The 27,082-nt window shown below is 39.0% G+C and overlaps 1 long non-coding RNA gene across 2 annotated transcripts in view; it reads left to right on the top strand.

The window, feature by feature from the left end:
- Positions 1 to 33: 33 nt before the first annotated feature.
- LOC139358850 (uncharacterized) overlaps positions 34 to 27,082 on the top strand; it is a 31,279-nt gene continuing 4,230 nt past the window's right edge. Inside the window, exons 1-3 of one of the 2 annotated variants that reach the window (XR_011614370.1) lie at positions 34 to 680; positions 1,138 to 1,286; positions 9,197 to 9,246. This is a non-coding gene — a long non-coding RNA (uncharacterized lncRNA). Of the gene's footprint in view, positions 681 to 1,137; positions 1,287 to 9,196; positions 9,247 to 27,082 lie in introns of those variants that run through there. The other variant, XR_011614371.1, reaches the window with a different exon arrangement.

Genomic DNA, 27,082 nt, shown 5'->3' on the forward strand with positions numbered 1-27,082 from the left:
TAAATATACAACTTGGATCAGACACATATTGCAAATCCACTCTTCTAAAAATGAGGAGTAGCTATATGTTTAACATCTAAGATACTGAAATATCTATACAACGAGTTGCCTATTTACAGTCACATGTAAAATAGGGGATTGATAAATAATTCAGCATACCTATTCTGTTTGAAATTTTTTTAATTATTGAAAGTAACTGGAAATCTTACAACACATCATCTGTTTGAAAGATGTTAGAAAAGAGAGGGTAGAAAAATAGGACTGCACATTTATTGCTTAATGGTTTAACTTCAGTTATAAATACACATATACATATCTGTGTGTGTATATGTGCATAGTTCTGTATACACATACAGACTTATGGGTGTGTTGTAACATCATTCAATTAGCATCACCTGTTCTCTTTTTTTGGTGGAATACACTGTTTTTATTATTCTACAGAGAAGGGTACATCACAATTGATGTCTAGACTTGCCCAAGTAACTTTCTCTCTCCAGCAGGTTCTGCAAGTTCTTGGGTTTGGAAATTTCCTTCCTGCTCACCTCCACTGACAGCATGTTCACCTCACCTTAGGCCCTTTGGTTTTATGCTCCAAAAATGTGATGAGCCTAAAGATAATTTTTCTCTCAGGAAAACAATAATGACTCGATCACTGATACACTATGGATTCATACAGAATGGTGAGTCTATTTGATTTGTCTATTAACCTGGAAGAGCACATTGAATATTTTTTCTTTTTTAGATTAAGTACAGGTACACATTGATCTTTTACTGAAAGTTAAAAAAAAAAAAACATTTAAAGATACATATAAATAAGAACAAAGTACTTTTATCTAGCCCTGGATCCCAATAATTTTTTTAGAACTCTCTTTTCCTAAAAGGTTTATAGTGTAACCTTTTATATTTAAATTTGCAAACATTTCAAGTTAATTAGTGTATAAAGTGTGAGGTTTATGCTGAGATTTTGAGCCTATAAATGTTTACTTTCTCCAGTAACATTTGTTAAAAAGACTATTCTTTCTCCTTCAATTGCTTTTGTACCATTGTCAAAAATGAATTGGGCATATTTACTTGTGTCAATTTCTGAGTTCTTTATTCTGTTCTGCTGACCCTTTGTCTCTATCTCTCCACCAATAGCATGTGCCTTTTCATATAAACTTAAAATAGGTCTATCTATATGCATAAAAATATGTAGTTGGAGCTTTTATGACTGTCGTCAAATCTACCGATCAATTTGAAGAGAGTTGACATCGTTGCTATCTTGTGTCTTCCAAACCATTAATAAGGTATGTTTGAATTTATCTAGTTCTTCTCTCAATTCTTTCATGCACATTTTGTCATTTTTGCCATCTCGATTCTGCATGTCTTGTCAGATTTATGCCTAAGTATTTTCTTTAGAGCAATTGTAAAGCTATTGTCAGTTTCCACACATTCACTGTTAGTCCATAGAAATACGATGAATTTTGGAGGATGGATCATGTATCCTGTGAACTTGCTAAATATTATTATTTCTACAAGATTTTTTTAGTTTCTCTGAGACTTTACAAAGACAATCATGTAATCTGCAATAGACACCACTTTCCTTCTTTCTTTTTTTTTCAGTCAGTATGCCTTGCTTGTTTTTTGCCCAATTGTGCTGACTAGAACTTTCAGTGCTCTGTCAAATAGCATTGTTGAGAGCAGACCTCTCTGCCTTGTTTCCATTCTGAGGGGAAAACCGTTCATTCTTTCATCAATAAGTATGACATAGCTGTTTGTTTTTGATAAATAGGCTTGATAAAGTTCAGGAAGTTTCCTTCTATTTTTAGGTTTCTGGAAGTTTTTTTATCACAAAATTGTGCTATATTTTGGCAAATGTTCTTTCTGCATCATTTGAGATGAGTAGCATATGTATTTTTGAATCGTGTTTCCTTGTACAGGTTGATATTGCCTGTGTTTTAACCAACATATGTACACAATTTATATTTAAGATGACTGTAATATATATGTTAAGGCCTTGGTGTTCTACTTTATAATTTATTTTCTGCTTGTTCATTCTCTTTTGGTTTCCTCTGCTCTCTTTCCTTACCTTCCTGTGAGTTACTGAAATAGTTTTAGGATTACATAATGATTTACTTATACTGTTTTTTAGTACATCTCTATATAATTTTCTTACTATCTTTACCTTATTATCATTATACTTGTGTAACTGACCACAGTCAACTGGTATTGATGTTTTACCACTTTAAATGAAGTGTAGAAATCTTATTTCTATTTAGATCCTTTTACCCTCCTTGTTTTTAAAAATAGAATGGCACTGAGTAACACATTCAATACACTGGATGCTTCAACAGGCAGTGTTATAATTTTTGTGCAAACATCAAATATGGTTTTAAAAACTTCTGAGATTATGAATAACCTATTACATCCATTTACATTTTCCCATTCTCTTATTCTTTTCTTTCTGAAGTTCCAAGCAGTTTTCTGATATCATTTGGTTTCTGTTTAGAGGACTTATTTTTCACCTTTTTAAGAGGAGTTTTGGTAAAACACAAATTGTGTCAATTTTCCTTCACATAAGGATGCCTTTATTTCTCCTTTCTTTTTGAATGTTATTTTTGCTGGAGATAGAATTTGTATTTGATAGTTCTTTTCTTTCAGGACATAAATGTTGGGACACTTTCTTGTGTCCTACACTGTTTCAGATGAGAACTCTATTGTTATTTGTATTTGTGTTTTTATAAGTCTATATCTTTTTTTGAGGGTAGGCTTTCAATAATTTTTCTTTGTCTTCTGTTTTCAGAAATTTTTATATTACATTTTTAAATATGAATTCCTTTAGGTTTATCTTATTTCGTATTTACTCAGCCACTTCATTATCTAGGTTTCTGTCTTTATCAAAATTAAGATTTTTTCAGATGTCAATTTATTGACTATTTTTCCAGTGCTGCTATTTGTTTCTACTCTCTTTCTTGGTCTATGATGATACATAGACTCAGTATTGTGATGCTGTCTGACAGGTCCCCAAGGGTATTCTCTGTTTTTTCATTTTGTATCTATTCTGTTTTGTTCAGAATAGAATCAGTAGATCCTACTGATTTGTCCTCAAGTTTACTGATTCTATCTTCTGTCTTCTCCTCTTTACTATTAAGCTTATCCAGTAAAGTTATTTCAGTTATCTTATTTTTTAATTCTTTAATCTCCATTTGGTTAATTCTTATAACTTCCATTTTTTTGGTGGAGATTTTCAAGATTTACATTTGCTTCAGAAGAACTCCTAATTGCCTGCTGGTGCCACCTCACTCAGTCTCATTGCAGCTGTGTGAGTGTTGAGGTTTGGTTCACCCCTGGGTCCTACTGACACCAGAAGTGGGTTTGGGGGGAAATTGGAGATGATGCCACCTTGTTAGTGTGGTTGATTTGGGTGGCAGCAGAGGCTCAGATTCCTGCTTGACTTCAGTGACACCAGGGTTAGGAAGGTGACACTAGCGTACCTCACCCTGCCTCAGTCTCATTGTTGCTGCATGAGTTTGAGGCTAAGCTTACCTCTGGCACCTCCAGACATGACTTTGGCAAGGGAATTGTAGAACTGTCTGCTTTTGCCCAAAGATTTATCTCCGTTCCTGTCCCCACTGACACCATCAGGCAAGGGAATCAGAGCACTGCTGCTTCCTTCCACTCTGTGGAAGTGAAGTGGATCATCAGCTCCACACTGGACTCCACTGAACTATGATGTTTGGGGTTTTTTCCACTGATGTTTGGCTACAGTCAGGTGGGTATTCCCTGCTAGGTCATTATTTTCCAGGTTCTTTGGCTGAGACAGCTGAGATTCTGTTAGGTTTGGTTTTGTTGGGTGTGGTTTCTGGTTGGAGGCTTCTGCAGTACTCTTTTCAGGGAATATAAGAATAGGAGACCCAAGCAACTTCCCTGGGGAGACTGACTTCCTTATTATACTTTTCCAACACTTCACATGCTCATTTGTTGTTTTATGTGCAGACTTTCATTTAGAACACAAAGGATGTGATAGTAATGAGGCTTCTCCAACTGGGCTGAAAACAGATGTGTTTTTGTCTTAAAATCATAAGAGCAAGTATTTAAAAAAATACTTGAGTAGGTTGGTGAGAATCCTGGGGTGAATTAACAAATGACTGGGAAAAAACATTCTCAACACTAGAAGAAAAGGTCATTTCATAACCGTAATAACTCTAGCTCACACTATCTACAACTTACTTACTCCTTTATTCTAACCTGATGTCAAAATTATCATTTGTCCCTGTGATAAACAAAATTACCAACCAAAATGGAGTGTTTTTATGCAGCTTGTTTGGTCTTAACCTTAGAGTAGCCAATCCAAGTACCTTTTTCCAAAGTGTCTTTGATCAGTTTCTTTTTCCTCCTGGAAACCTCTGACTTCCTGGTGGGGTTTTTTTTTTTCTTTTTTTTTAATTTGCAAAAAATAAGAATGAGGTTTTGTAGTGTAGCATTTGGTAGGTTTTGAGAAACCCGTAGAGACATATGTCCACCATCCAGCACTACAGAGAACAGCTGCATCACCCTGAAATTCTCTGTGTGATGCCTTTGTGATGAACCCTTCCCTTTCTCCCAGTTGTGGGCAACCTCTGATCTGTTTTCTCGACCTATAATTTTGCCTTCTCCAGAATGTTATATGAATGAAATTGTACAATATGTAGACATTTGGGGTTGACTTCTTTCAAATAGCAAAGTACATGTAAGTTCTTCTGTACTGATGTGTAAGTAAGTGAATAGTCTGTTCCTTTTTATTGCTGAATAGCGGTTGATGGTATTGAGACAATAGTTTATCTGTTCACCTGTTGAAAGATGTCTTGGTTAGCCTGGGTGCAGTGACTCACACTTGTAATCCCAGCACTTAGGGAGGCCGAGGCGGGTGGATCTCGAGGTCAGGAGTACAAGACCACCCTAGTCAACATAGTGAAACCCCGTCTATTAAAAATACAAAAAATTAACCGGGTGTGCTGGTGGGTGCCTGTATTCCCAGCTGAAGCTGAGGCAAAAGGATTCCTTGAACTTCGGAGGCAGAGGTTGCAGTGAGCCGAGATCATGACATTGCACTCCAATCCGGGTGACAATGTGAGACACCATCTGAAAAAAGAAAAAGAAAAGATATCCTGGTTGTTTCCAGGTTTTAGAAATTATGAGTAAAACTGCTAAAACATTTGCCTAGCCTACAGGTTTTTATGTGAATTTGTTTTCGTTATACATTGTTAAATATATAGGAATGGAATGGCTGAACCTCACACTGGATGTATGTTTTACTTTATATAAAGCTGCCAAATTATCTCCTAAAGTGACCATGTCATTTTACATTCCCAACAGTAATGAAAGAGAATCTTTGTTGCTACACATCTTCAGGAGCATTTGATATTTTAATTTTTTATTTCCATTCTAATGGCATGTAGGGATATCCCATTGTAGTTAAGATTTGCATTCCCCTATTAATAACAATAAACATGTTTTCATATGTTTATTTGGCATGTCTCTTTTGAGATGTATGTGCTCAAAATTTTTGCTCGTTTTAAATTGGATTGTTTGTTTTGTATTGTTGAGTTTTAAGGGTTCTTTATTCATTGTGGATGAAAGCTTGTCTAAGATATATGACTGATATGGTTTGACTGTGTCACTGCCCAAATCTCGTTTTGAATTGTAGTTCTCATAATCCTTATGTGTTGCGGGAGGGACCTGGTGGAAGGTAATAGAATCATGGAGGCAGGTTACCCCCATGCTGCTGTTCTCATGATAGTGAGTGAGTTCTCATAAAATCTGATGGTTTTATATAGGGCTTTTCTTCCTTTGCTTGGCACTTCTCTCTCCTGCCACCATGTGAAGAACAACATGCTTGCCTGCCTTCTGCTGTGATTTTACGTTTCCTGAGGCCTCCACAGTCATGTGGAACTGTGAGTCAATTAAACCTCTTTCTTTTATAAATTCCCCAGTCTCAGCAAGTTCTTCATAGCAGTAGCAGAACAGACTAATACAGCGACTTAATAATATTTTTCCCTGATTGTTTTAGGTTTTCGCTCTTGTAGTGGTTCTTTCAAAGAATGAGTATTTTTAAATATGATAAAGTCTACTTTTTCATTTTCTCTTTTATGGATCATGTATATGGTGTTTTATTTAAAAACTCATCAATGACCCCAAAGTCATATCTTATTTCCCCTGTTTTATGATAGCATTTTGTTGTTGTGTATTTTACACTTTTATATGGTCTATTTCAGTCCACATTTGTAAAAGTTGTAAAATATGCATTAAGGTTCCTTTTTTTTACATGGGGAAATCCCATTATTACATCCCCACTTAGATAATAGATTATATTTTCTCCTTTACCTCTGCACCTTTTTGAAAATGCAGTAGAATGTATTTGTGTGGGTCTATTTCTGTGGTCTCTATTCATTCCACTGGTCTATGTGTCTCCTGTTTTAACAATATTTTAACAAAACCACAATATTTTGAGAACTGTAGCATAATAGTAAGCCTTGTAATCAGTAGTGCATGTGCTGTAATTTTGTTTTTTTCAGAAGTGTTTTGACTATTCTAGTTATTTTGATTTCCATGTAAATTTTAGAGTCTCCTTGGTGATATCTACAAAAACAAAACAAAACAAAAAAAAGCCTACAGGAATTTTCATTGTAAATGCAGGAACTCTATAAGTAGAAATGGAAAAGGCTGGCATCTTAACTATATTGAGACTCTGAATTCATAAATATTTCATTACCCTCTTTTTAAACTTTCTCTTATTTATTGCATTTATATTTTGTAGTTTTCAGCATACAGATCTTGCACTTCTATTGTTACAATAATACCTAAGTACTTAATTTTGGTTTCTATTTTAAATAGTAATTTAATTTTTTTGACTGTTAATTCCTGACATATAGGAAATTTATTGACATTCTATATTGACTTTTGGTAATAAAACACTGTTAATTTCACATATTTGTTATAGAAGCTTTTTGTAAATACTGTAGGATTGTGTATATAAACATTTGTTTTATCAGCAAATAGAGGCAGTTTTACTTCTTCCTTTGCAATATGTATGTTATTTATTTCTTATTCCTGTCTTATTGCACTTTGCAAATTTTTGAATACAATATTGAATAGGACTTGTCTTCAGTCTTAAGGAAAAATCATTCCATCATCACCGTATCACATACAGATATAAACATATATTCTAAGTTATTTTATTCCTAATTTTATGAGTTTTGGTCAGAAATAGATGTTGGATTTCATTGAATGCTCTTTCTGCATCTCTTGAGAAGAACATTTTAAAAATAGTCTTTCTATAGCAGATTACTTGGATTGAATTTTAATAGTGAATCGGCCTTGTTTTTATTGGACATAATGAATCATCCTACATGAGATGCTCATTTTGAGGTCACAATATTTTGTTGATTTTTTTTCATATGTATCTATGACTGATATTTGTCTATAGTTTTCTTTTCTCTCAGTATCATTTTTTAGTTTTGGTGTTATTGTAAGGCTGGCCTTCTAAAATGAGTTAGTAATGCTCCCATCTCATCTAGTTTCTCTAAAAGATTGTGTACAGTCAAAATTATTTAATCTTCAAATATTTGATAGAAATCAGTGAAAGAACACGTGAATAGATTTTTTGGTAGATTTTATTTACAAATGCAATTTCTTAATTAATACAGGACTATTTGTTACCGTTTCTTCTTCAGTGAGGTTTGGCAGTATGTGTTGTGTCTCTAGAAGAATTTCTCTTTTTCATCTCATCTATTAGATTTGTGTGTGTAAAATTATTTGTAGCATTACTTATTTATGCTATAATGTGTATTGATAGTTTGTCTTTCAGTCCTGCTGTTAGCGATCTGTACTCTCTCTTCTCTTTTCCTTTCTCTCTGATTTGTTTTCAATTTCACTTATTTCTGCCCTAATTGTTATTAGCTCCTTTCTTTAGTTACTCAGATTTAAGTTGTTCTTCTTTCTCTACATTCCTAAAAAAGAATCCTGGCTACTGATTTGAGATTATTATTCTTTTCAAAGAGCCAACTTTTAGCCATGCTTATTTCTTCTACTGCTTTTCATCTTGCTATTTTCTTGATTTATGCTCTAATCTTTATTAATTCTTTACTTCTGCTAGCTTCAGATTTAGTTTTCTCTGGTTTTTATACTGCCTTTAGGTATAGAGTGAGGTTACTGATTTGAATTTTTTTTAAATGTAGTTTTTTATATCCATACACTTTCCTTTGAACTCAACTTTCACTGCATTCACTAAGTTTTGGTATGTTTTGTCTTTATTTTGTCTCAAGATATTTTATAATTTCATTTGTGATTTATTCTTTCATTGGTAGTTTAAGAGTGTATTGTTTAATTTCTACGTATTTGTGAATTTTTCAGTTTTCATTTTTTGTTTATGTGTTGTTTCCTCCATTGTGGTTGTAAATTATATTTTGTATGATTTAAAACTTTTAAAAATGATTAGGACATATTTTTGTGGATGAAGATATGGCCTATCCCAGAGAAAGTTCTATATCCACTTAAAAAGAATGTATATTCTGCTGTTGTTGGGTGGACTGTTCTGTACATGCTCTAAATGGCTTATACTGTTGTTCGAGTCTTCTATTTCTCATGAAACTTCTGTCTGGTTTTTCTACCCATTAATTAATATGAGGCATTGAAGTGTCCAACTACTACTATAGAACTCTGTGTTTATCCTTTCAATCCTGTTAGTTTTTTTCAATTTTACCGAGGTATATTTGAGAAATAAATAATGTACATATTCAGGTTTACAATATGATGTTTCTATCTATAAGCACATTCTGAAATAATTACCAAAATGAAATCAATTAACATATTAATTACCTAACATAATAGTTTCCTTTTTTGTGTGCATGCATGGGGTAAGAATACTTAACCCTATTCCTAGTGACTGCAGAGCTGCCATTCCAGCTGCTCCAGGCCCCAACAGAGGAGGAGTGGGGAGGGTGGCACTGCCAGTGGGGCCCTCAGACCCAGTGCACTCACATTCTGGAGGCTGCCTAGGCCAAGGTGTAGCCTCCCTCTGCCCTGTGTGTGCAGGCAGCAGCCATTTGTTAACTCCATTGAGGCCTATAGTGAAAAACCAAATATCCCACTATAGTAACTACAAACCAGCTATCTGTGAAAACGTTTTGCCATGTGTTCATTCATCTCACAGAACTATACCTTTCTTCTGATAAGGCAGGTTGGAAACACTGTTTATGTGGAATCCATGAATGGACACTTTGGAGCCCATTAAGGCCTCCAAAATTCAGTTTTTCCTCAGGGTAAAACTGAATATCCCATGATAAAAACAAGAAACAACCTATCTGTGAAAGCACTTAACAACGTGTGGATTCATCTCACAGAGGTAACTCTTTCCTTTGATTCAATAGGTTGGAAAAAATATTTTTGTATAATCCACAAAGGGACATTTCAGAACCCATTAAGGCCTATAGGAAAAAACAGAATTTCCCATGATAAAATTATAAGCAAGGTATCTAAGAAACCGCTTTGTGATGTGTGGATTCATCTTACAGAGTTAAACCTTTCTTTTGATTCAGCAGGTCGAAAACACTCTTTTGTAGAATCTACAAAGGGTCATTTCAGAGCCTTTTGAGGCCTATAGTGAAAAATCAAATATCCCACATTGTTAGTATGATGGGCTTCCCTTTGTATGTCACCCAATTTTTCTCTCTGACTGTCCTTAATTTTTTTTTTTCATTTCAACATTGGTGAATCTGATGATTATGTGTCTTGGGGTTGTTCTTCTAGAGGAGTATATTTATGGCTTTCTCTGTATTTCCTGAATTTGAATGTTGGCCTGTCTTGCTAGGTTGGGAAAGTTCTCCTGGATAATATCCTGAATAGTGTTTTCTAGCTTGGTTCCATTTTCCCCATCACTTTCAGGTACACCAATGAAATGCAGATTTGGTGTTTTCACATAGTGCCATATTTCTAGGAGACTTTGTTCTTTCCTTTTTAGTCTTCTTTCTCGAATCTTGTCTTTTTGCTTTATTTCATTTAGTTGATTTTCAACCTGTGATATCTTTTCTTTCATTTGATTGATTTGGCTATTGATACTTGTGTATGCTTCATGAAATTCTTGTGCTGTGTTTTTCAGCTCCATCAGGTCATGTATGTTCTTTTCTAAACTGGTTATTCTAGTTAACAGTTCATCTAACCTTTTTTCAAGGTTGTTAGCTTCCTTAGTTGGGTTAGAACATGCTCCTTTAGCTCAGTGGAATTTGTTATTACCCACCTTCTGAAGCCTACTTCTCTCAGTTCGTCAAACTATTCTCTGTCTGGGTTTTGTTCCCTTCCTGGCAAGGAGTTGTGATTTATTTTATATTATTTTATTTTACTTTATTTTATTTATTTTTTTGGAGATGGAGTCTCTCTCTGTCACACAGGCTGGAGTGCAGTGGTGCGATCTCGGCTCACTGCAACCTCTGCCTCTAGGGTTCAAGCAATTCTCCTACCTCAGCTTACCGAGTAGTTGGGATTACAGGTTTGCACCTCCACGCCCAGGTAACTTATTGTATTTTTAGTAGAAATGGGATTTCACCATGCTGGCCAGGCTGGTCTCAAACTTCTGACCTAGAGTTCCGCCCAACTCAGCCTCCCAAAGTGCCTGTGAAGGCATGAACCACCGTGCCTTGTCTATTTTTTTATATATGATCAAAGAACAATCAGACCCACTCATCAGTGTGGCGATTCCCTAGACAACAAGGGAGGAAGGGACTTGGAGGTTGGGGCAGGGGCAGTGGAGAAGATGCAGTTGCCCCGGGCTGTGCACAGGTGGCCTGAGATTCCTTCCTCCTTGAGGCCTTGGTTTTCAGAATAACAGTGTCCATTAGGTGATGCCCGATGTCTACCAATGAGTGTCTACCTCGAATGAACTGGGATCACCTGGAGTGGGAGGGAGGAGGGGAAGGATGGAGGCCCCCACAGCACAGTGGGTAGCCATACCCTCCCAAGGCAGTCTCCATAACTAATCAATCAGGGTCCCTGAAAGACACAGCCTAAGTCCTCACCCATCGGATCATCTGGAACTTCCGTCCAGAGACTGACTGGAAATTCCCTCAGGCAAGGTACAAACCTAAAAGAATCACTGGCACACCCACAGGGACTAAGACAACTTTTTTTTTCTTTTTAAAGATAGAGTCTCACTCTGTCACCCAGGCTGGAGTGCAGTTGCACTATCTCCACTCACTGCAACCTCTGCCTCCTGGGTTCAAGCAATTCTCCTGCCTCAGTCTTCCGAGTAGCTGGGGTTACAGGCACGTGCCACCATGCCTGGCTAATTTTTTTGTATTTTTATTAGAGACGGGGTTTCACCATATTGGTTAGGCTAGTGTTGAACTCCTGACCTCATGATCCATCTGCCTCGGCCTCCCAAAGTGCTGGGATTACAGGCATAAGCCACCATGCCCGGCCTAAGACAACTTTTAAAATAATCATTTCTGTGTTTTGGATGCATCCATGTATTTCTGTACAACAAAATTACTTATTGTAAACGTCACAATTATTTTACTCCTTAATGTGTATGGTCCTGTGATAGACAGACCAAGGCATTCATTAGCTCAGAGTCCTTGAGGCCTGAAGCTGACATCCTAAATTTCTATTTAGAATTAATTTAAACAACCAGCCAAATACTCTGAAGTGAAACTTTCATAAAGATAAGCAATTGAGAAAAGGAAAAAAAAAAAATACTTTCAAGAGCAGTGACTCACACCTGTCATCCTCGCACTTTGGGAGCCCGAGGGCAGATGGATCCCTTGATCCTAGGCAATCAAGGACAGCCTTGGCGACATGGTGAAACCTCATCTCTACAAAAATTAAAAAATTACCTGGTTTCATAACCTGCGCTCAAAATTAATAAATACGTTAAAATTTAAAATAAAAAAATTTAAATGCTGTATTCTGTTATTTTTGCTTCCTACACTAAGGAGGACATAATATAGCTGTTGTCTGTCTGTCCATCTGTTTGTGACAGGGTCTCTGTCTGTCACCCAAGCTGGAGTACAGTGACATCATTATGGCTGATTGAAGCATCAACCTTCCCAGGGTTAGGTGATTCTACCACTTCAGCCTCCCAAGTAGCTGGGACCACAGGCACACACCTGGGGTTTTGGTCGTGTTGTCCAAGACTGGTCTCGACTTCCCGAACTCAAGCAATCCTACCACCTTAGCCTCCCAAAGTGATGGGGTTGCAGGCATGAGCCACCACACCCGACCTGATTAATACATCTGGTCTCACTATGTCCTGACCACATGCCCATGAAGAACTCAAGTCAAAAGGGCCAACAAGAGACTATCAGCATTCTCTCCTGAAAGCAGTGAGGTGGATGGTGGCCAAGTGTCCCATGCTCCTGTGGTTTTAAGTGGCCATGTGTGGAGAATAGATTTCAAATGCTTCTGTATAGGCATGAGCCACAATCATTTGGGGCATCCAAGCATGGTATGGGGTTTCTGACATTGCCTTAAGGGCCAGGAAGGGCCAGGATCTGCCAAGGCCTGTGTTCCAGGGTGGAGAAGAAGAAACCCAAGGTAGAGGGAGCCATCATTCTGCACTGAGCTCTCGCCCTAGGCCCCACTGTGCAGACCAAGTCAGAAGGAACAGTCCCTCATCCTACACGCCACATCTCTCCACTGAATTTGAAAGCAGATTGGTTTTCCAAACATGTGGTGACTCTCGGTTTGAAATGGATGACTAGGGACCTGGCTTTCCTGAGTCAGCAGGATAAAGAAGTCATTCTGTGGAGGCTGAGACAGGAGAATCGCTTGAATCCAGGAGGCAGAGCCACTGTAACTGCAGCCTGGGGGACAGAGTGAGACTTTGTCTCAGAAACAAACAAACAAAGCCAATGAAAGTGTTTAACTCAAAGTGTCTTGCTTGGGACTGTTGACAGGATATATCAAGCACCTGCGGAAATGCCCAAGGGGGTGGGGTGGAATCTGTTTTGTGGCCTCAGTGGAGGGTTTGAGAGAGAGTCCCACAAACGTGAGGGCCTAACTAATCCCTTCGGCTCACAAAGCCATATTTATTTCTAGCCAGTAGCCACCCACGTGGGAGAACCAGGCTCTCTACACACCCCCTCATGAAATGGGCTCTAGCCCCATTCAATGAAAATGGTAGAAATAAATAAAAATGGTAGAATCTGTTTCCTAGGATGCAGCCGCACATGAACGATGATGGCCAACATGGTGAAACCTCATCTCTACTAAAAATACAAAAATTAGCCTGACGTGGTTGTGTGTGCCTGTAATCCCAGCTACTGAAGGCCGAGGCAGAAGAATCACTGGAACCTGGGAGGCAGAGGTTGCAGTGAGCTGAGATAGCATTACTGCATCCCATCCTGGGTGAAAGAGTGATAGACTCAGTCTCAAAAAAAGAAAAAAAAAAAAAGACTGAAATACTCCCCCACCTTCCTTCCCTTTCCCCCTTCAGAACCTACCGTGATTTGCAGTTTCTGATCCTTTAAGAGGCAGAATACATTCGATGGGACTAACTGTGGCTTTCTTCCATTGCCGCTGAACATCCCCAAAAAGGCCGGAAACCCCCCGACTCAGGTCGAGGAGGTGGTGTTTGGTTTTATTTCTCTCTCTCTCTCTCTCTCTCGACTTTTATTTCTTGTTCAAGCATACATGTGCAAGTTTGTTCTATAGTAAACTTCTGACTGGGGGGTTCAGTGTGCAGGTTGTTTCATCACCCAGGTACTCAGTACAGTACCCTTCAGTTTTCGTGTTTTTACCTGAACCTGTCTCTTCTCCCACTCCTCCTCCCTCAGGTAGGCCCCCGTGTCTGTCGTTCCTCTCTTTCTGCCCATGTGTTTTCATTATTTAGCTCCCACTTATAGATGAGAACATGTGGTATTTAATTTACTGCTGGTTTCATCTTCGGTGATGGTGATGAAAGAGATATGATACTAAATCGACCCTTCAGACATTCCCCTCCTTCCCACCCCACACTCCCTTTCCAACACACACCCTCACCCCTGCACCACCTACTCAAGCCAAAGAAAGGATGAAAGACGTAAAGTAAGAGATCATCCTCCAAGGCGGTGGAGGCAGGGGATCTCGAAGCCTGAGCAAGCGTTGGGGGGTGGGGGATGTCCTGGCCAAGCTAGCAAAGGTAGGGGACTGATTTTCTAGCCCTACCCACCCCCCAATCCCCAGCCGCAGCCAGCCTTCCAGTGGGGTGGCACCTGAAAAAGCTTCTGAATGGAGAGAAGCCTGAGGCTATGGAAGTCATCAGCTCTGAATCCTGAAAGGGAATAAAGCTTTGTGCATTTGAATGGGGCTTTGGAATGTGGTGCTGTGGCTTCCAAAGTGATGCGCCTTGCCTCACATGGAGCAAGAATCTGTCTCAAAAAATAATCAGAAAAATTAGTACAGCTGTCGTGGTTGTGAATCATTCCCTGGAGGCCAGGCTCAGTGGCTCACGCCCACCATCCCAGCACTTAGACTCTGGATAGGGAGGATTGCAACAAATTGACGAGACCCTCTCTGTAGAAACAATTTAAAAATGATATGGGCGCACTGACCCATGCCTGTGTTCCAGGTACTCTACTCTGCGGGCTGAGGTAGAAGGATCACTTGAGCTAAGGAGTGTCCAGGCTGTGTGAGTGTCCAGGCTGCAGTGAGTGAGCTATGATGGCACTACAGCTTTCCAGCCAGGGTGACAGAGTGAGACGCTGTCTCTAAATCGATCAATCAATCAATCCATCAAATCACTGGAAGGGGCTCTCTATTTCTTACTTTCAGTGGGTGTCTCTTTAGGTCAGGTTGGCATGGTGGCTCACCCCAGTAATCCTAGCACTTTGGGAGGCTGAGGTGGGAGGATTGAAAAAAGAACGAAAGAAAGAAAAAGAAAACGGTGGGGGGAGGGTTATCACCTTGAATGGTGACTAAATCTACACAAACCCAGCAAAGAAGGAACATGTGTAGGATTAGATAAATGCATCCTGTTTTATTTATTTTTTTTTTATTTACTGTACAATGTAGTCATCTTAAAGATGACTGGGGCTGGGTGCAGTGGCTCAAGCATGTAATCCCAGGACTTTGGGAGGCTGAGACGGGTGAATCTGAGGCCAGGAGTTCGAGACCAGCCTGGCCAAGATGGTGAAACCCCGTCTTTACTGAAAACATGAAAATTAGCTGGGCACGGTGGTGGGAGCCTGTAATCCCCACTACTTGGGAGGTTAAAGCAGAAGAATCCCTTGAATCCGGGAGGCGGAGGTTACAGTGTGCTGATATCACGCCACTGCACTCTAGCCTGGGCAACAGAGTGAGACTCCATCTCCAAAAAAATGAATTAAAAAAAAATGAAGATGAGTGGATCAGCCTGGCCAACATGGCAAAACTCTGTTGATCACTAAAAATACAAATATCAGCCGGCGTGGTGGCATGTGCCTGTAATCCCAGCCACTCAGGGAAGCTGAGGCATGAGAATCGCTACAGCCTGGAAGGTGGAGGTGGCAAAGTGAGACCCTGTCTCAAAAAAAAGAAAGATGAAGCCAGTGGCTCACACCTGTAATCCCAGTACTTTGGGAGGCCAAGCAGGTATTCCCAGCAGTTTGGGAGACTTGAGAAAGAAAAAGAAAGAAAGGAAGAAAGAAGGAAGGAAGGAAGGAAGGAAGGAAGGGGGGGAGGGGGGGAGGGAGGGAGGGAGGGGAGAAAAGAGAGAGAAAGAGAGGAAGAAAGAGAAGAAAGAAAGAAAGAAAATATACATCTCAGAGTTGACAAATGGGTAGATCCACTATGAGCTGCACATGGGATGGTGGCCAAGCTTGGATTGCAGTTTGCGGTTTTCTTTTCTTTTCTTTGTTTTTAATAGACAGAGTCTTGCTCTGTCACCAGGCTGGAGTGCTATGGTGTGATCTTGACTCACTGCAATCTCTGGCTCCCTGGTTCAAGCGATTCTCCTGCCTCAGCTTTCTGAGAAGCTTGGATTACAGGAGCACAGCACTACACCAAGCTACTTTTTGTATTTTTATTAGAGATGGAGTTTCACCATCTTGGCCAGGATGGTCTTGATCTCCTGACTTCGTGATCCTCCCACCTTGGCCACTCAAAGTGCTGGGATTACAGGTGTGAGCCATTGCGCCCATCCAGATTGCAGTTTCCCTGCTCGGTTGGTGTAGACTTGCCATTGTATAAAATTGACCCCACGGTCAGTAGCCCTTTCATTAATTATCAGTAAATGTACAGCATCTATGCATAGTACATTGCACACTGGTTTCTTTGGTTCTCTTTCTTTCTTTTCCCTTCCCTTCTCTTCCCTTCCCTTTCCTTCCAATCCTCTTTTCTCTCTCTCTCTTTTTCTTTCTTTCTTTCTTTCTTTCTTTCTTTCTTTCTTTCTTTCTTTCTTTCTTTCTTTCTTTTCTTTTCTTTTCTTTTCTTTCTTTCTTTCTTTTTCTCTCTCTTCTTTCTTTCTTTTTCTCTTCTTTCTCTTTCTTTCTTTCTTTCTTTCTTTCTCTCTCTCTCTCTCTCTCTCTCTCTCTCTCTCTCTCTCACAGGATTGCCCATGTTAGAGTGGGTCACAGCTGACTTCAGCCTTGACTTTTTGGGCCTCAAGTGATCTTCTACTTATCTCCGCTGCCCGAATAGCTGGGGCTACTGGCATGTACCACCATACCCAGCTAATCTTATTATTATTATTGTTATTATTTTGAGACAGAATCTGGCTCTGTCACCCTGGCTGGAGTGCCATGGCACAGTCTCAGCTCACAGCAACCTCCACTTCTGCCTCCCTGGTTCAAGTAATTATCCTGCCCCAGCCTCCTGGGTTTTTGCTATGTTGACCATGGCTGGTCTCGAACTCCTGGCCCGAAGTTGATCCATGTGCCTTGACCTCCCAGTGTGCCAGGATTACAGGCACGAGCCACTGCATCTGACTGAATTTTATCTATTCTATCTCATATATACCGAAGGAATATTTTTGGAAGTCAATGCTAGCATAATCCCCATTGTGCATATTTCAGGGCTGGGGAGATGTGAAACACACGATGACTTTTATATGATCACAGAAATGAAAAGGAAATGAATGCTCTAACCCAGCTCTGTTCCCTTAACCTGGGGCCCTGGCTGCATTTAGATGTTTTCAGGGGTTAAGGGACTTGTGGTTGCCTAATTGTGTACAGGTGAAGACTTGATATGGGAGAGGAAGGTGAGTAATCAGCAGCTGTGCAGGGCCTTTGCATAGATTTACGGAAGAACAGGGCTCAGGGGGTGGAATCTTGAAGAATTAACACACTTCCCTTGTGACAGAACCTGACAGAATTTAGGACTTTGAAAACCAGACACCCACATTCTAGAGACAGTCCTATACCTATCTCATTTCATGGGAGATGCTTAAGAGAGCACTATGTTCTCATTGTATGGTGACATTTCTAAGCTGTTGCCTTAGAAAGGCTCAAAGTGAGGGCCTTTTCTTATAATATAGACATTGGCTCAGCCCGCATCCTCGATGCCTCTGTCCATTTGGTAAGACAGTGTACCCACAGGTAACCCACAGGTAACACGATGTAGCCCAGGGCAGGTCCATCCATGCCAGGCCTCTCTTGTCATCTAAACTGGACAACCCCATCCGTCCCACCATAACTGTGTGTTGCAGGGGGAGCAGGAAAGGAGGGGGTTCTTCCTAACAGGGGCAGGTTGTCAAGCATTGGAATCCTGGTGGATCTATCTGTCATGGTCACATCCAGGTCATGGCTGGTGGAATAAAAATTTGAGTGTTGGAGTACCAAGTTTGTCTACTCAAAAGTAAATCCAAAGGTCTTAAACTGTCCTATGGTTTCCTCACTGGCTGGGGGTCTATGCAGATGCTATGTGCCTGATCTGGGGAGCAGAATTTCTAGTAGGGATGTCGCCTTGTGGTGAAAACAAAGCAGATTGTTAACTTTTTATTTTTTATTTTTTTGGCTTGGTTGCTGGGCACTTTCTTTACAGAGCTGCATTAAAATATGTGGGCAGCTGTTTGATGGGTTAAACTCCCCCATCTCCTTAGACAAGGGGCAGGTTTACTACACCACCAAGCATGGCCCACAGCAAGCTATGGTAAGAGCAGACACATGGGAGTCTCTACAGACAGGGGCCTGACAAGACCAGGATGGGCTCGGGACCCAGACTCAAATATGGACTCTCTCTTGGCTGTGTCTTAGAGCTTTTTTATATGAGTGACCAAAAGTTCTTCCCCTCAAAAATCTGGCCTTCATTAGTCCCAATGGCAACTTGGTTAGGTTTAAAGTCCCTGTTTACATACTTGTACATATATCAGAGAAGGCCTATGTGTTGATTTTACTTTACATTAGGCTGTATTTATTCATGTTGCTACAGTTTGTATTGTTTTAACTATTTGCCCCAGGTATCTTCTGTAGCAGGCAGCTTCACTGTACTGCCAGACCTTCTCTGAGACTTAAAAGCCACCACTATTCCTAGGGAGGTTTTTACACAAAAATAGGGAAGAGGTTACATTAAAAATTGGTTACATTCTTCCATGCATTTGTCTGCAATGTGTCATCTCAGAGAACCCATCCCTGCAGTTCATCAGGGCAGAAGCTGTGCCTTCGCATGTCTTTGTAATGTTCTATAAAAGGAGGTCATTTCCCAGAGTGGTTTAGCCTTTCAATGCTGATGGAGCCAGCCATGAAAACATTCTATTTTCATTTTAGCTGTAATGCAGGAAACATTATCTGTGTGCCATGATTGGCTGTAACTGTTTGCTTGGGCTACCATAACCCAGTACCATGGACTGAAGGACTCAGTGAAAACTAAGTGTCTCATAATTCTGGAAGCTAGAATTTCAACATCAAGCTATTGGCTGCAGTGGTTTCTTTAACGCCTCTTTCTACTAGAAATTAGATGACTACCTTCTATTTCTGTTTTCACAGGGTCTTCCCTTGAGCCTCTCTGTGCCTTTACTCTTTTTAAAAGGACTCCAGTCATATTTAGGTTCCACTTCACTTAACTTACTTAATCGTAGTCACTTCTTTAAGGACCATATGTCCAAACACTCACTCCCAATTTGAGGCTGATTACATTATGTATGTCTTAGTATATCAACATGCGAATATTAGAATATCAACATATAAATTTGGGAGAAGAGACACAATTTAGAATATCATATGCATTAAACCCCTGTTGATGGTAGATTCCCAGTAAAGTAATTACAGGGTGAAAGGAGAAACATATGTAAAATTTTTATAGCTAAAGCCAGATGACTTTCCACAAGGTCTGTGGGAAGTACATTGCTATCAACAGTCCCTGAATATAGCTACTTCTCTGCACCCAGCCTCCTCTGGATGTTAACATTCTTTGAATTTTTTGACAATCTCAGGTCTGTGGGGCAAATAAAAACACATTGTTCCTTTTATTTCCAGCTTTCCAATTGATATGTTTGAGTCACTTTTTAGTTGTTATTTTAAACATGAATTTAGGTTTTCTGTTCCTCAAGTTATCTGTCTTGCCTGTCTTGCCCTGTTCACTGTCCCCGAAGTGGAGAGGCAATAAGGCTTCTTCAGGTTCTTGCACTCAATGTCAAAAGCCACTGTGTTTCAGGTAACTTAGAGGGAATTTCATGCAGCCCTCTCTGTGGAAGGTTCTTAGTTCTGACCCATGTGCTGTTCAGCAGCCATTTGAATCCTGTGTTTTCTCATCTTTGCACTGAGGACATTTTTGCAGAACTCAATGGGAAAATGCACTTCATACAGGCTATTAATACTGATGGGTGGCCAGGTGCGGTGGCTTATGCCTGTAATCCCAGCACTTTGGGAGGCTGAGGCAGGTGGATCACGAGGTCAGGAGATGGAGACCATCCTGGCTAACACGGTGAAACCCATCTCTACTAAAAATACAAAAAATGAGCTGGGCATTGTGGGGGGTGCCTGTGGTCCCAGCTACTCAGGAGGATGAGGCAGGAGAATGGCATGAACCCAGGAGGCGGAGCTTGCAGTGAGCTGAGATCAGGCCACTGCACTCCAGCCTGGGTGACAGAGTGAGACTCTGTCTCAAAACAAAAAAAAGAAAAAAAAACAAAACAAAATGGATGGGTGCTGTTGCTTCACAGCTGACAAAATTTCATGAGAATTTCTTGTAGGTATCAGTGGTTAGATTATCACCCGCCCCCATATAAATTTTTTTTTTAAAGTCTAAAACTTTTTGTCAGGCACAGGCATGCCCTCCACATTCATAAGAAGAAATGTCTGTGGCCAGGCACAGAGGCAAATAATGCCTGTAATCCCAGCACTTTGGGAGTCCGAGAAGGGTGAATCACCTGAGGTCGGGAGTTTGAGACCAGCCTGACCAACATAGAGAAGCCCCGTTTCTACTAAAAATGCAAAATTTGTCTGGTGTGGTGGCGCATGCCTGTGATCCCAACTACTTGGGAAGCTGAGGCAGGAGAATTGCTTGAACCCAGGAGGTGGAGGTTGCAGTGAGCTGAGATCACACTACTGTGCTCCAGCCTGGGAAACAAGAGTGAAACTCTGTCTCAAAAAATAAAATAAATAGACGGGGTATGGTGGCTCTTGCCTGTAATCCTAGCACTTTGGGAGACCAAGGTGGGCAAATCACGACCTTAGGAGATCAAGACCATCCTGGCTAACACCGTGAAGCCCCATCTCTACTAAAAGTACAAAAAATTAGCTGGATGTGGTGGCAGGTGCCTGTAGTCCCAGCTAATCGGGAGGCTGAGGCAGGAGAATGGTGTGAACCCAGGAGATGAGCTTGTAGTGAGCTGAGATCACGCCACTGTACTCCAGCCTGGGCGACAGAGCTAAACTCCAAAATAAATAAATAAATTAATTAAATAAATTAAATAAATAAATAAATAAAAAGAAAAGAACAATAGAATGTATGGTCATACTTCTGGCTTTCGGGGCTTTTCCAAAGAGTAGTTTCTGTCTGCCATGACACAGAATACTCAAAGACATGGTGGTATACTTTGAATGACAGTTTGGTTTGGCAGAGACCAAAGGTAATAAAAGAAAATGAATCTTGAGAAAAGGTTTGAGAGACCTTCAGAATTTCTAGGCCAACGAGTTTGTGTCAGACACCCTCTGGACAAAGCCACTATGTAAAAATTATGACTGGTAATTTTTTTAAACTCCCAAATTTAATGGACATATACAATGTAATATAATATAATCAGCCAAAAATTACAATATATACAAAGTATTAGGGCATTATGGTACAATAACAAAAACAAGATAAATATCCAAAAATCTACCCTAAAGAAAGAGATGTATAAATTACCTAAAAAATTTTAAAATAATTATCTAAATAGTACTCAGCAAAATGTGAGCACAGACAACTAAATAAAATCAGGAAAATAGAACATATATAATAAGATAAAAAATAGCAAAAAGCAAATTATGGAGTTGAAGAATATAAAAAGAAATAATGCCTGAGAAATGATCAAACTTAAGAAAAAAACATAAAAATTTAAAAGTTCAACAAATTTTGACTAGGATAAACACAAAAAGATTCATAATGAGAAAAATTATAAGCAAAGTTTTGAAAGTCACAGACTAGTAGATAATCTTGAAAGTCAAAAAAGGAAAGCTATATGTTATTTATAAGGGTGCCTCTTTGAGATAACCAGTGAATCTAGCTGCAGGAATTTTGCCGGCCAGAAGGGACATGGGTAATATAGTGAATGTGCCGAAAGAACAAAAACTTTTAAGCTATAATACTATATCCAGATAAACTATTTATCAAAATGAAGAAAAAGTAAAGTCCTTTCATGATGACCACATATTACAAAAGCATATCGTCACTAGGCCTGCACTACCAGAAATGCTAAAGAGAGTTTCTCTCATTAAAAATAAAGTGATACATGAAAAAAAAAAAATGATACTAAACAGCATCGCAAAATTACATGAAAGTACATAACTCTCTAGAAAAGACATATACAGGCACAAAAATAAAATTCTGATGAATTCAAGTGGTAGCTCACAAAACATATGTAATATGTTATATAATCTAAAAAGCCTAAAATATTCAAAACCGTTTGTTAATGATATATAATATGATATCAATCATATAAAGTTGAGGCAGACAGAAAGAGGAAGAATGTTCATATGCAACTAAAGTTAAGTTGCTACTGGCCAGGCACGGTGGCTCACGTCTGAAATCCCAGCATTTTGGGAAGCCGAAGCAGGTGGATCACCTGAGGTCAGGAGTTTGCGACCAGCTTGGCCAACATGGTGAAACCCCATCTCTACTAAAATACAAAAAAATTAGCTGGGGCTCGGCTCAGTGGCTCACGCCTGTAATTCCAGCACTTTGGGAGGCCGAGGCAGGAAGATCACGATGTCAGGAGATCGAGACCATCCTGGCTAACACGGTGAAACCCCGTCTCTACTAAAAATACAAAAAAGTAGCTTGGCATGGTGGCGAGCCCCTGTCGTCCCAACCACTCAGGAGGCTGAGGCAGGAGAATGGCGTGAACCAGGGAGGCAGAGCTTGCAGCGAGCCAAGATCGTGCCATTGCAGCCTGGGTGACAGAGAGAGACTCTGTCTCAAAAAAGAAAAAAAATTAGCTGGGCATGGTGACAGGCACCTGTTATCTCAGCTACTCAGGAAACTGAGGGAGGGGAATCACATGAACCTGGGAGGCGGGGTTTGCAGTGAGCCGAGATCCTACCATTGCACTCCAGCCTGGGCGACAGAGCAAGACTCAGTCTAAAAAAAAAAAGTTGTTACCAATTTAAAATATATTGTAACTTTAAGAGGTTTTATGGGCCAGGTGTGGTGTCTCACACCTATAATCCAAGCACTTTGGGAGGCCGAGGCGTGTGAATCACAAGTTCAGGATTTCAAGACCAGCCTGGCCAACATGGTGAAACCCCCAATCTCTAATAAAAATATAAAAAATTAGCCGGGCATAGTAGTGGGCGCCTGTAATCCAAGCTCCTGGGGAGACTAAGGAAGGAGAATCATTTGAACTCAGGAGGCGGAGGTTGCAGTGAGCTGAGATCATTCCACTGCCCTCCAGTGGTGGGCTACAGTGTAAGACACTGTCCAAAAAAAAAAAAAAAAAAAAAACAAAAAAAAGATGTAATTCCCATGTCAACCAGAAAGAAAATATTCACAGAGATACACACACACACACACACACACACACACACAAAATACATTAAAGCATCTCACTACAAAAATCAACACAAAAAGGAAGATTCAAAAGAGTGAGTAAAGGGGGCTACATAGCTATAAAATCAGACAACAATGACAAAAGTAAGTCCTTCATTTTCAAAGACCTATTTTAATATTTATGAATAAACTTTTCAATCAAAACATGTAAATTGAATAGAGGGATTAATAAAAGAAAGCCCAACTTTATCTTCTCCATAAGTGACTCACTTTAGATCTAATGTCAAAACTAGACTGAAAGTAGCAAGATGAAAATAGACTTTTGATATAAATGGTTATTGAATGAGAGCAGTGCTGGTCATAACTGTGTTAGGCAAAATAAATTTTAGTCATAGTTCATAAAATAAACTTTAAGTCTAAACTTTGCAGGAGACAAAGAAGGCCATTAAACAATAATAAAAGGGCTAATTTGCTGAGAATTTATGAAATTTTATTTTATATACATATGTGTGTGTGTGTATATATATATATATATATAATTCTCAACCAGTGTTCCCAAATGTAGAAAGCAAACATTGAAATAATTATTACAATAGACAGAAAAATAATAATAGTAGAATACTTTAATTTGAACTTTAAATAATAATTAATAAAGCTAGCCAAAATATCAATAAGGAAACAGAAGGTTTGAAAACACTGGAGAAAAATTAGACCTAATGGGCATGTACAGAATACACAACAACAGCAAAACATACAATTTTCTGAATAGCTCATAAAAAATTCTTCTAGATAGGCCACAAAACAAGACTTAACAATTTTTTAAAAATATACATCTTAAAGACTATTATTTCTGATAAAAATGAAATAAAACTAGAAATCAATAACAGAAGAAAACAAAAATATCAGCATATATATGGAAATTACACAACTCACTTGAGCATGTTCATGTTCAGGGGTTGTAAGACTTAATATTGTGAAGATGTTCATGCTGCCTAGTGGGCTACAGATTCAATGCAATCCCTTTACAATTAACAAGTTTTTTTTTTTTTTTTTAGAAACAGAAAAACCAACAAATTATATGGACTCTCAAGGGACAATAAAGAGCCCAAAAATGTTTTAAAAAAGAAACAATGTTAGTGACCTCACCTTTTCTAATTTCAAAGCACATTACAAAGCTTCAGTAATAAAAACAGTTTGATTCTGGCATAAAGACAGACAAGTTTTCCAATAAAACACAGTGTAGCACAAATGCAAACCTCATACATATGGGTAAATAGTAATTTGAACACCTATATTCATTGAAGCATTATTCACAAAAGTGTCGGGAGAACCCACTCCTGATGGTTACATAGGTTCTTTTCTATTTCCTAGGTGTCTTGGCTGGTTTGAGAAATAAAGGGAAAGAGCACAAGAGAGAGAAATTTAAAGCTGGGTGTCTGGGGGAGACATCACATGTCAGCAGGATCCGTGATGTTCCCCAAGCCAAAAAACCAGCAAGTTTTTATTAGCAATTTTCAAAAGGGGAGGGAGTGCACGAATAGGGTGAGTTACAGAGATCACATACTTCACAAGGTAATAAAATATCACAAAGCAAATGGAGTCAGGGTGAGATCACAGGACCACCGGATGGGGCAAAATTAAAATTGCTAATGAAGTTTCAGGCACGCATTATCATTGATAACATCTTATCAGGAAACAGGGTTTGAGAGCAGACAACCTGACTAACCAAAATTTATTAGCTAGGAATTTTTCTCCTCTTAATAAGCGTGGTAGTGCTACAGGAGACCTGGGCTTATTTCATCCCTTCAGCTTCGACCCTAAATGGTGGCACACCTTAAAGGGGCCATCTATAAATCTACCTTCAGGGCGCATTCTCTTTCTCAGGGATGTTCCATGCTGAGAAAAAGAATTCAGCGATATTTCTCCTATTTGCTTCTGAAAGAGGAGAAATATAGCTCTGTTCCATCTGGCTCACCAGCGGCCAGTCCAAAGTTACCTCTCTTGTTACCTGAACATCGCTGTTATCCTGTTCTTTTTTTAAGATGCCCAGATTTCATATTGTTCAAACACACATACTCTATAAACAATTTGTGCATCTGACACAATCACAGGGTCCTGAGGTGACATTCATCCTTCTCAGCTTACAAAGATGATGACAGGATTAAGAGATTAACGACAGTCATAGTAAATCACAAAAGCATTGATTGGGGAAGTGATAAGTGTCCATTAAATCTTCACAATTTATGTTCAGAGATTATAGTAAATACAGGCATAAGAAATAATAAAAGGGTTAATTTGGGGAACTAATAAATGTACATGAAATCTTCACAATTTATGTTCTTCTGCTGTGACTTCAGCTGGTCCCTCTGTTCGGGGTCCCTGACTTCCTGCAACACAAAGGCCAATATTTTAAAACAAAACCAACTTTCCTCACGGAATTAATGAATAAATATGATTTGTAATATAAAAGTAATGGAAAACTAGTTCGCTTTTAAAAGCAGAAAATCTTGTAATATCCACTATAAAGATAAACCTTGAGGACAGGATGCTAAGTAAACTTAGCCACAATAAAAGAGATACTTTATGATTCCACTTATATGTAATATCTAAATTATTGAAACTCTTAGAAATAGAAAATGGAATGGCTTTTATCAGGAGCCAGGTGGTAAAAAACATGGGTATTATTAATTTATTTCATGTGTATTGAGTTTTAGTTTTCAAAAAAGTTTTACAACTATGTTATATAACAATGTAAATACACAATATGACTAAACCATATAAGAAAAAATACTTATTTAAAATTCTACATTTTATGTTATGTATTTTTACCACAATCAAAATTTTAAATGACACCTGAGGGCAGGGCGTGGTGACTCATGCCTGTAATTCCAGCATTCTGGGAGGCTGAGGTGTGCAGATCACTTGAGGTCAAGAATTCAAGACCAGCCTGGCCCCATCTCTACTGAAAATACAAAAATTAGCCAGGCATGGTGGAGCATGCCTTTAATTCCAGCTACTCAGGAGGCTGAAGCAGGAGAATTGCTTTAACCTGGGAGGTGGAGGTTGCAGTGAGCTGAGATTGTGTCAATGCACTTTGGGCAACAGAGTAAGACTCTGTCTTAAATAAATAAATAAGACACCTAAAAGGGATAGAGTTACAAACTTTCTGAATAATTGCCTTCAAACCACAAAAGTTTCTTTCACACTAAGATAATACAAGATAAAGATGTTGAAATTAAGACAATTTCCATGACTACTCACTTAGACATAATCAATTATTGGCCACCAAGAAGAAAACTATATGAATCATAAACAAAATAGGGGTAATATTTATAGAAGCAAACAAACAATTATATTGACAAAGAATGTAGGGCTGAGTCATAGTTGGCTTTTGCCCCACACTGTCTTAAGGTGTACAGGGTTGAATATTGTCATACAAAATTATAATATATAAGCTAAAACTAAAAACAGTAAACTTATGTAAGGTGGCCTACCCTAAAAGTTGAAACACACAAACACAAAATTTCAAACAAAGTTAACATTAACCCCCAAAATTCTGGTTTGAATGCTGTAATTCAAAACCATAATAAATAAGTAGAAACTAGAAACACAACTGATGTGAGGAGCCCACTCTAAAAAATACAGAAATATAAAATACAAAATATAATGAAGAGAAACTTTAACCCATAAAATCCTGAATAAACATAGAAAAGAATTCTAGATAACTACAATTTTCAACTCTAACTGTGCATCCATGAAAAGCATGAATTTTGAATCATTTGGATACAGTTAAGGCAAAAACTTTTTAAAGAAAACTGTTGGGAGCAAGCCCCCCATAGTCTGGCCATAAGCTGGCCCCAATACTGACCGTAAATAAAATCTCTGCAGCACTGTAACACGTTCATAACAGCCCTAATACCCAAGCTGGAAGGTTGTGGGTTTACAGGAATGAGGGCAAGGAACACCTGGCCTGCCTAGGGCTGAAAACCACTTA

Source organism: Macaca nemestrina, chromosome 15 (assembly GCF_043159975.1).
Source record: "Macaca nemestrina isolate mMacNem1 chromosome 15, mMacNem.hap1, whole genome shotgun sequence".
NCBI classification, from domain to species: domain Eukaryota; kingdom Metazoa; phylum Chordata; class Mammalia; order Primates; family Cercopithecidae; genus Macaca; species Macaca nemestrina.